Genomic DNA, 11,406 nt, shown 5'->3' with positions numbered 1-11,406 from the left:
ATGCAGATTTGCTTCTTGACTATGAGAGATGAAAGATGGTATATAAATCACCCAATCTTGAAGAAGGAGCACCTTGCAAACTTGAATCCCAGCACCATCTTAGTGAGGTGCTTTATCTCACGTCTATGTAGCCAAGGCAAATACTACGACACTTAAAAATGGAGGGGAGTAACAAGCATCATAGCTATTTAGTTATTAATTGTTTTTAAGGCAAAAACTATATATAAATGACACAATAACAAGCATCACAACCACATGAGGGAAATTTTCATTGATAATTTACATTCCATAGTTGTATAATAACAAAGACCTATCAAAGACTACTGGGTGTACAATAACAAAGACCTATCGATTGATAAACTCTCAAGTATGGAGCCCAACAAAAGATCTACAATCATCAAGGTGCTCTCTTGTTGAGCACCCTGATGACCTACTAGGCTATAGATAAGGAGAGCAAGGACAGTGGCAACACCTCGCAAAACTTCCACCAGCATCTCAGTGAGGTGCTTTTATCTTCCTTGTTACACCTCTCAGTGTTGAGAGGCAAGCAATGGAAAAGTGGAAGAGAAGCATCGTCATCGTCATTAGCTGCTCTAGAGGAAGGAGGAACGCTAGGGCATTGGAACACTAATGAACTGGCACCAGTAGTGACCCCCTTAATCGCAAAACTTCCACTAGCACCTAGATCGAGCAGCCCCCACTATGCCTAGATGCCGGTTGTACCTAATCTTGAAGGCCTTCTCCCAATGCCGCTACTGCCACTGGATGAATTGGATAAGGAGCGCCATGGCGATGAAGAAAAAAAGATGGTTGGATCAAGAGCTTTGTCGATATGTATCTATTCTAAAGGGTTCAAGGAGGACGAGTGTGTGGATTGCCCAAGAGGTGCATCTAGATCCAGCTTAAATAGGCCAACCTTGAAGATAGAGAAGCAGAAAGGAGCAGTTAAGATGTGTGATCTAGGCATACGCATCAGGGAAGATGAGGTACGACAGTTCCCTACAGAAGTGGTGAGACATTGTTGGAAGTTGGGACATTCAACACTCACGCTAAATTTACCGCTAGGTAGACCAAATGGTCATGTAGGGCTGGTGGCCATAACGCGTATCTCAATCGGCTCAGCATTCCAACACGATGGAATTCAACCCCACTAGCACCGCTGCGTTGATGGTTTAACTATCGGTGCTAGAAGTTTCAGTCTACCAGTTTGATTCCTTTCCCACCCTCACCATTGATCCAACCAATGGTGGAAGCATCACACCATCACTTCTGTCTTCTACAGGCTATGAAACTAGTGACAGTGATTGCTCAATATATAGTAGTGCTTCTCCATATCTTCTACACTAGTAAACAGAACAAAACCTCCTCCCCTCTTTCTCATGGTACAATTTGCATGCTCATAAGGCTAAAAAAGTCACCACAAGCACACAAAGTTTTTTCATCGCATTTTTCACTGTGAGTCGCTAAGTGGTGGACCCCACAAGCCATAAATATAAATGGGCCTAGAGAAAATATTGCTAGTTTTACCACTCCAAGCGAGTAAGTGCATTTTCATCTAGTAATGGGCGGTACATCACATGAAAATCAAGAACCTAAAGAAAAGCAGAGCCAAGAGAGCCTTCTACCCATTTCCTCCTCAACATCTACCCCTTCCACCTCCTCCCACCCCAAATCTCAAACCTAGAGCACCGAGGATGCCAGATCTGCTCTCCTCTTCCTTTGTCCCTGACCATGCGGATTCATAGTACAATATCTCACCTCCTTGGGTCCACCTACTCTACACTCAGTAGCTCCACCTCCTCTGCTCCTAGCACCACCACCTAACCTAGAACCATGTCCTGGCGCTGCTCATATCTTAGGATCTTGGTGGCTTCTCGAGCCCTGCTACTACCCTTGAGGGTCCCTACAATCTTAGTCGCTCACCATGGGACCTCTTGGATGATCTCTCCCTCTCTGATCCTCAGGTCAGCATCTTCCTCTCCTACCATATCTTCCTACTCTCTCCAACTAGTACTCCAGTCTTGGTGGTTCTATGTGTGAAGTTCATGTTTTCCCAAGCATGCTACTATTGAGAGGTCTTTATGGTTCTGGCAGCTTTTGGGGTTTGGTTTATTTTTATCTCTAGGGTTGGTCGACAGGTTCAAGCTAGAGGCCAGCGAACTATACCGATAGGAGGGCCCCCCCTGTCTAGCTTGGATCTATGCTACTTTTGATATTCTTTTAGTCTTTCTCTTGTGGTGGTTTAGGCAGGCTATGTAGGAAACATTGAAATCACTAGAGTGGAGGCATTGTCAAACTCTAGATCTATGTCCCCTATGCTAGCAAAGTAGCCGGCTAAACATTGTTATGCGTGATGATGACTTGTTACTTTTTTGTTTATTTACATTCTTTTTTCCATTTAGGAGGTGGATGACCTCCTTGATAGCTATTGTGTCAATATGGACTCCTATGCAAGCCACCTCTCCTCAACTAGCATGGCGGTCACCTCCATGAAGAATAAGGAGATGATGGCCATGGCCATAAGCTAGTAGTGACAAAGCGCAACTACAGACATTGAAGAAGACAACATTGAAGAGGGCTACAATGAAGGTGAATAAAGAGGGACAAACCCAAAAGAATGCAAATGTGAAGAAAGAACATGGTGAGGAAGGGGTAGCACAGACATAGAAGTGCAAGAAGAATGATGGTAGGGGTTGGAAGTGCCCTTGCAATGCAAGCCGCCCCAACTCCCTCTGTGAGTACCACTTGATGAAGAAGCATTCCTATTTGAACCTAGAGTTTGCTTCGCCAATGGTGGAAGATAAGGTGATGGTGGCAGCAACAATAGCAACCTCCAAGCCCTCCAGTAGCTCCAACATACAAAAGAAGAAGCCTGCCAACAACTATGATGCAACTGAGGGCTTCTACTACTACAACAGGGTTTGGCCCGTCTCATGGGAAGAGACATTGTAGGAACCATCCAAACAAAGAAGAAAAGGTGGAAGTGGAACCATCCAAATATGCTTCTCCTCCGAATCATGCCAAAGTTGAGATTGAGGATGGTACCAATAATGGGGCTACAATTGGTGGTGATGATGTGTGCAGCAATAATAATAACTCTGGCCGTGACAACGTCAACATGGAGAGGAACAAAAACCCAATGAAGCCAGTGAGGGTGCGGTCACTCATGTCACTGTAAGCAAAAGTAGCTAGGTGCTTGCACATTGCACATCAATGGCACACAGATAAAGTTTGCTTTGTCTATTTTAATTTGAGACTCTCATAGCTCATCCCCGGTATTGTTGTTGGTTTGGATTGGCTTATAATTTGTTTGACTTTTGCATCTTTATTTGCTATTTGTGGTAAAATAAGGCTACTACAACATGTCTTTTGAGTTGTTTTGTCTTGATGTGTTCAACATATATTCAACAGACAACAATTTAATTAAGAAGAACAATATGGTTGTTATTGTTTTCTTGTGTTTATAAACAAATGCTAAAATGTTGATGGAGCTTGTTTATGTGTGGATTTGTTCATGAGCTAGCAAATATGCCTGCCTAAACGTTTTTGACCAAAGTCAGCAGGGGAAACCCCAACCTATTTTTTTAATTTTTTTATTACAGACCTTTTTAATTGGTTCCCATGGGGAGTCGAACCTAGGCCTGCTGGATGCTACTGAGGTGCTCTAACCACTAGGCTAGAGGCCCTTTCGCAAATATGCCTAAACATTAGTTGGGTTGTTACAGCGACTCATCAATCTAATTAGATAGGTCCTTAGATATGGCTCACATGGGCACTGCAAGGAAATTAATTGTTCAAATAAAGCATTTTTGGTGCCATGAGTTATATGCAAGATTAATATGGTGTTTGGTTTTTGAGGAACCACCTCATGATGAGATGGTGTATCGCTTGCATTGGTCATCCTCTAAATTTGGTGGAATGGTATTATCCCTCATATTTATACTATTTATTTAATATAAGCTTATGGAATAATAAGGTGTCGATGGATCAACTCATCCAACTGTACAAGTCAAAAAAAAGTGAAGAGCGAGAAGGTAACAGTGTACTACAACATTGGCTTTGTTACCCACGGCAGCGTGAGTCCGGCACGACGACGTGCGACCGCAGCACCACGACTCGCAAGGCGACGGCGGCTCGGTACTGCAGCGCCACAGTGACTGACGTCGGTCTGGGGAGGCAGCAGCATGGCAACACACGAGCGCAGACGTGATGGCAAAGGCAGGTGGGGCTACCCCACGCGCGTATAGCCATGAAGGTCAATGGTAGTAGTGACCGTGCTGAGCGGCAGTTGGAGCGCAACGCGACTGTGGACGCAGCTCGACGCGACAGCGATGGCGATGGTGAGCAGAAAGCTCAGGTGAACGCGACGATGGGCAGAGCGGCCTAGGCTCCCTGGACCCCAGTGTGCGCACGAGTCATGTGCTAGAGCGTGGTAGCAGGAGGCCATGGCCAGCAGCACGGAGCCACGTGCACGAGCGTGCATGCGCATGCACATCGGGTGGCCTAGCGCGGCAACGCCGAGAGCCAGGCAGGGTGACCGTGCCCTAGGCGCTGGCAGTCTGGCACCATTAAAAAATGTGACTTGCACGCTTTTTAAAGCTGCTTAAAAATCCTACTCGATGATCCAGTAGCTACACCACCTATTTTACAGCTCGAGATAGTATGTCAAACTATTAAAACCAACCATGAAATTATACTACTTAATCCAATTCGCCTACAAAAATTCCCAAACCTAGCTTCATCAAAGCGCTATTCGACTTAGGAATTTTAGCTAAGTCTTAAACGGTTTCGCGTCGAATGCGATTTCCAAGCTATTAAGTAAGCTATCTAGCGAACCCCGTTCTCGACCGCAAGTATTTCACTGCCACCTACGAAGCTTACACTACAAACTTTATTAAAGTTTTGTATATGCATTCTATAGCATTCTCGTTCAATAAAAATTCATTTAGAACCCTAAGTGACATAACGCGACATGAAATACAACATTCGTTTCATGTTTCCGATGAACGTTTTGAGTCACAGGAAATGATTTACACATTATATTTTATACATTTACATATAAACATGATGCACATGTAGTGTTTTAGCAAATGACTATACAGTGTAACACCGATGGTGTTACAAATCTACCCACGTGGGGGAATGCTTCATGTGCCTAGTATGGGAAAGGAGATAGGAAATACATTTCAACGTAGCAACTACCTATCCAAACCAGAGAGAAGGTGGGGGTAATGCTTCAATATGTAGCTCTCTTGTTCCCACGTGGCTTCATCCTCAAAGTGGTTTTGCCACTACACCTTGTAGAACTTCACCACATTGTTCCTTGTGACCCTTTCCTTTTGATCCAGGATTTTGACAGGGTGCTCAATATAAGTCAAATCCGGCTAGAGGGGAAGCCCTTCAATTTCTATAGCTTCATCAGGAACCCACAAACATTTCTTCAATTGCGATATATGAAACACATTGTGTACCACAGATAAAATATCAGAAAGCTAGAGACGATAAGCAACTAGGCCGCACTGCTCCAACACCTTGTAAGGACCCACATATCAAGGGGCTAGCTTGCCATGGACACCAAACTGATGCACCCCTCTCATAGGAGACACCTTGAGATACACATAATCCCCAACTACAAACTGCAAGGGCCTTCTTCTCTTGTCTGTATAAGCTTTCTATCGGCTCTAAGCTGCCTTCAAGTGACTCTGAATAATGCTTACTTGGTCTCGAGCCTCTTTAATGAAATCAAGCCCAAAGTACCCACGGTCTCCCACTTCAACCCAGTTAAGTGGTGTCCTACATTTCTTTCCATATAGTGCTTTAAAGGGTGCCATACGAATGCTCTCCTAATAGCTGTTGTTGTAAGAAAACTCAGCGAACTTCAGGCATTCATCCCACTTTTTAGGGAAAGAAATGGCACAAGTTCTCAACATGTCCTCGAGCACCTAGTTCACCCTTTCTGTTTGGCCATCAGTTTGTGGATGATATGCTGAGCTTCTGAGGAGACGAGTACCAAGACATTGCTGCAGTTGGTCCTAGAAATGAGAGACAAAGACTGACCCTCTATCAGAGATGATAGTAAGGGGAACTCCATGCAGGGTCACAATCTGGTCAAAATATATTTGAGCATACTTCCTGGCTGCATATCTGGTATCCATCGGGATAAAATGAGCAGACTTAGTTAGACGGTCCATAATGACCTAAATAGAATCATAGCCCTTGGATGTGCGGGGCAAACCCACCATAAAGTCCATGGAGATATCTTCCCACTTCCAAACAAGAATGGGCAAGGGCTGCAAATATCCCAGAGTATGCATATGATCTACTTTAGCTCTCCCACATGTGTCGCACTCTATGATGTACTGGGTGATATCCAACTTCATGTTGGACCACCAGTACAAGTGGCACAAATCATGGTACATCTTGTTGCTGCCTAGATGGATAGACAATTTTGAATGATGAGCTTCATTCAAAACCTTTCTTTTCAGCTCCTCATTTGATGGAACCACCAATCTATCCTTGTACCTCACTACATCTTGCTTATCAATACTAAAGTGAGGGCCTCGCCCTTCATCAATCAATTTCCTATTGTGAGGAATTTCTTTAGTGTCTTACCTTTGCTCCAGAATAATCTGCTCAAGCAACTCTAAGGTCAAAGCAATGTGAGCCAGCACCTCTGCATGGTTGAGAGACAAGGGTGTTTCCTCAACCTGATGTGACTTTCATCTTAAAGCATCAGCCACTACATTGGCCTTTCCTGGGTGGTAATGTACCTCCAAGTTATAATCCTTGATCAATTCCAACAATCTCCTTTGCCTCATATTCAACTCAGACTGAGTGAAGATATATTTGAGGCTCTTATGATCTATAAAAAAGATAGTGCCTCCAAATCTTTAGAGCATGGACCACAGTAGCCAGCTCTAAATCATGAGTGGGGTAATTCACTTCATGCTTTTTCAGTTGGCGCAAAACATAAGCTATCACACGCCCACTACATAAGCACATATCCCAACCTCATCTTTGAGGTATCACAATATACATCAAAAGGTCTATCAATATCTGGTTGGGCCAACACAGGAGCAGTGGTCAAAAATGTCTTCAAAGCTTAGAAGGCTTCTTCACAGGCTGGGCTCCAATCAAACTTGGCTTCTTTTTGGAGTAGCTTGGTCATCAGTTGAGCTATCTTGGAGAAATCTGGAATGAAACACTGATAAAACCTAGCTAGATCAATGAACTAACGAATCTGGTGCACTGACTTGGGAGACTTCCAATTTAGCACATCTAGCACCTTGCTGGGGTCAACAGAGATACCATCAGGTGTCAAAACATATCCCAAAAGCTGTACTCGATTTAACCAGAATTCACACTTGTTGAATTTATCATACAACTTGTGTTCCCTCAATTGAGCCAGTACTATCCGAAGGTGTTGGGTATGCTCTTCATCATTCTTGGAATATATCAGGATATCATCAATGAATACCACAACAAACTTGTCTAGCTCTGGCATAAAGACTAAATTCATTAGGTACATGAAGAATGCAGGAGCATTAGTGAGACCAAAGGACATAATTAGGTATTCATATAGCCCATACCTAGTAGAAAAAGCTATCTTTAGGATATCTTGTGGTCTAATCTTAATCTGATGATAGCCTGAACGAAGGTCAATCTTGGAGAACACCTTGGCACTAGCTAGTTGATCGAACAAAGTATCTATGTGGGGCAACGGATACTTGTTCTTAATGGTTACTGCATTAAGAGGGTGGTAATCTACACATATCCGAAGAGTGTCATCCTTCTTCACAAAAATGGCTTGACAACCCCATGGTGAAGAGCTAGGATGGATGAAGCCTTTTTTCAACAATTCTTCCAACTGCTTCTTCATTTCAGCCAATTCATTTGGAGCCATGCGGTATGGGCGTTGAGAGATAGGAGCAGTACCAAGCTCTAACTCAATGGAGAATTCCACCTCTCTATCCGGTGGCAACCTAGGTAGATCTTCAGAAAAAACATCTAGGAACTCACACACACCATAGGAATAGAGGTAAGATCAGGAGAGGCTTCAGCATGAGCAGCAACAGGTAAGACTAGATCTGAGGGTACAAGAAGAGACATCCTATCCTTATAAGAAGGAAGCCATAACTCCACAACTCTCTGCTTTAGATCCAAGACTACCCCATACACCCACAACCAGTTCATCCCAAGAATTGCATCAATGCCTTGCCTGGGCAGCACCATGAACTGGAGATGGTAGGTGTGAGTGGCTAATACTAAGCTCACTGTGTCTGTCCGAGTATTGATACACATCTGTGCACCTAGAGTATGGATGCTATAGGCAAATAGTATAGCCATAATGAGTATATTGTGTCGGTCTACAAATCCCATGCTCATGAATGAATGTGATACACCAGAATCAAACAACACATAAGTTGGATGGGAATCAATGGTGAACATACCAGCCATCATCGGTTTCTGTTGTAATATCCGCTCAGCATCCATGAAATTCACCTGTCCAAATCGATGGACTGGCACTTTCTTCTTGATCACTGTCCACCTGACTAGCCTAGAGTTAGCCGATGGCTAGGTAGACTGGGCTGGCTGGTTTTGAGGACACTCTCAGGCATAGTGGCCATCCTTGCCACATTTGAAACAAGCACCCAGCTTATTTCCCTATCCTAGATGAGGTGGGGCCTGTTGCCCTTGGGGCTGCTGATGTGGCACCTGTTGAGTAAGTGCATGGTACTGTGTGGAAGAAGCCTGAGTAGTATGCTGGGGCTGTTGAAACGAATGCCCGCCTGATGATTGATAGGGCACCCGCCTGACAACCTATACTTTCTAAGTATGGGGGTGACTAGAAGACCCATAGCCACCCGCTTTTGCTTCTATTCTACCTAGGAATCCCGCTACAAGCCCTCCATGGCGATGTCAGCATTCATCATCGCCCCAAAGGTCTGATAGTTCCTAGTATAAAGCTCCTTCTATAGGTTGTAAGAGAGGCCATGATAGAAGCGGTCCCTCTTCTTCTCGTCTGTATCCATATGAGTTCTAACATACTGGGACAAGTGGTTGAATTTATTAACGTAGTCCATCATGGACATACTCCCTTGCCGTAGGTCTAGGAACTCAGTCAGCTTCCCATTGAGGACACCAGCAGGAATATAAAGTTCTCTGAATGCTGCGATGAACTCCTGCCAGGTCACCTAGTGATCTAGCTTCTGCATGGCATTGAAGATATCCCACCATGCACTCGTGGACCCCAACAACTATTGCGCTGCAAAGCACACTTTCTGCTCATCAGTCATGTTGAGCAACAGAAACTTTTGCTCTAGAATGAGAAGCCAATGCTTCGCATCCAGGGGCTCAGCCATCGGTGTGAAAGTGGGTGGGTGGGTCTTGAGGAAATTCTGGTAAGAGCAGGGTCTCTTAGGACCACGAGCACCATCCCTATTCCCACCATTGCCCCCGTGGCCTCTATGGGCGAAGCCACCGATAGCCTGTGCCAGTAGCTCCATGGCATGGGTGGACTCATGGCAAGCAGCCATCATTTCCGTCATCATCTCCGCGTGAGTCATCGACGGTGGCGGTGGTGGTGGAGGAGGAGGAGGAGCCAATAGTGGAGCCTCATGGCTCTCCCCATTACCATGCTCATTGGCCCGGCCACTTTCACCTTGGCCCTCGCCAAGACCATGGCCTGCTCCGACACTAGTGCTCCCACGTCCGGACCTCAGATTCATCTGTAAGAGATAGGAACCAACCTATTAGGGCAACCTTCTAGATCAGAAACAATGAGTCATTTATTGAAGCATTCTTTTAATTTATCCTATCAATTTACTAATCCAATTATATGTGTAGGGTGATTTAGTTTTTAGCAAAATTCTATTATCATGATGCATGCATCGGCCTATACGTGCACTCTGGCTAGAATATAGCGACATTCGCAAAATTTTTGCACATCGCACACTCACTTTCCGTATGCTAAGCGATTTCTTACGCAACATAAATCAGTGTACCAGCAGAAAACCGATTAGATAAAACCAGTGCCGCTATCCTAAATAGACTATATTGCTAGGGCTTATACTTATTTACATAATTTTAGCGCATTCTATTTTTCACAAAACTTTTGTTGGTCAAATTTTTAAGTTTTAAAAAGAGTGATGAAACTCGTAACTCATTATTGGCTCTGATAGTAACCGTGGCAGAACCGCTTGAAATAACGCACTAACGGAGGCGCTCATCTTCCACCAGACACTAAGCACCCCGAAAGCGAGCTACAGCGAGCGGTTCTATCGGGCACACCCCAAGGGAGAGCCCAAAAGATCCACATTTCCCCCTAGGATCCAATAATAAGAATGAGTTACAATACTTAATCCATTTCATACATCTAGAGTTCTTAGAAATTTATTATTACATTGCCAAATTCAGAGTGTGGAAGATTAAACAGCGGAATGATAATAAACATCTAGCGATAAGGAACAAGGATCCGTCTGTACCTACTAGAAGAATCTTTCACACAATGGTCCTCCTCAAGCATTACCTATAACAGGGGTAAATAAACTTTGAGTACACAATGTACTCGCAAGACTTATCCAACTAGTGGAAATAGTTTCTTGACTCCAAGGGATATGCAAAGCTTTATGGTTTGCTGGGTTTCTTTTTGCATAAAGCAATACTAATAGTGAGTCCTTATGTATGTTATTATTAGTAGCCGTGATTAATTTATTATCTAGCCATTCTATGTAAGCACCTATCCTACTTTCAAGCAAGAGTTGAGCAATCAGTTCCATTTCATCACCTTCTATCTTTTAGTTCTTATTATTGTGCTAGATCATAGACAAGCCATACCAGAACGCTGGTGATTCACGAATCAATGCCCCTAGCTGGGTACCCCGAAAATACATACCCTGCTTGTACCCCAGGCACAAGCAGGACCAACCCATCACCCTCCTATCATGGGGTCTAGGTCCCCGTTCAAACTTGGACTCGAAGCCCCCGCTCCTAAGTCTCGGACTCAGTGCGGTGCAAGGACCTCCACCATCCCTCCTCCAATCAGTCGGTCCGGAAAGAGTCAGAACCCATGATAAGAGAGAATAAGTCTTCCCTATACCCATACCCAAGTATGTGCTCGGGATAATAAATCTGTGACTTGCCTAGAGCCTAATGCAATGGCCGGTCCTTAACCGACAGGACACAACCTCTTACACCCACCAAGACCCAAACCATATCCTTGCCCGGTCACTATTTTTTCTTTCCACCATTTTATCATGAGTGATCATAATTTTTACCTATTATGAGTAACGATAGGTTACTCACAGTACTAAAATCCTGAGCATAGAAGCTACTCGGCCTATATAGTAGGACTCACAGGTAGTTATATCTATTCATGTAGTTTCCATAAAATGCCTATAACGTAAA

The 11,406-nt window shown here is 44.1% G+C and overlaps 1 pseudogene; it reads left to right on the top strand.

The window, feature by feature from the left end:
- The first annotated feature begins 1,731 nt into the window (after positions 1 to 1,731).
- Positions 1,732 to 3,178, top strand: LOC136494807 (uncharacterized; annotated as a pseudogene).
- The last annotated feature ends 8,228 nt before the right edge of the window (positions 3,179 to 11,406 follow it).

Source organism: Miscanthus floridulus, chromosome 11, assembly GCF_019320115.1.
Source record: "Miscanthus floridulus cultivar M001 chromosome 11, ASM1932011v1, whole genome shotgun sequence".
In the NCBI taxonomy this organism is placed as follows: Eukaryota; Viridiplantae; Streptophyta; class Magnoliopsida; order Poales; family Poaceae; genus Miscanthus; species Miscanthus floridulus.
This window is presented reverse-complemented; position numbering and strand designations above follow the sequence as displayed.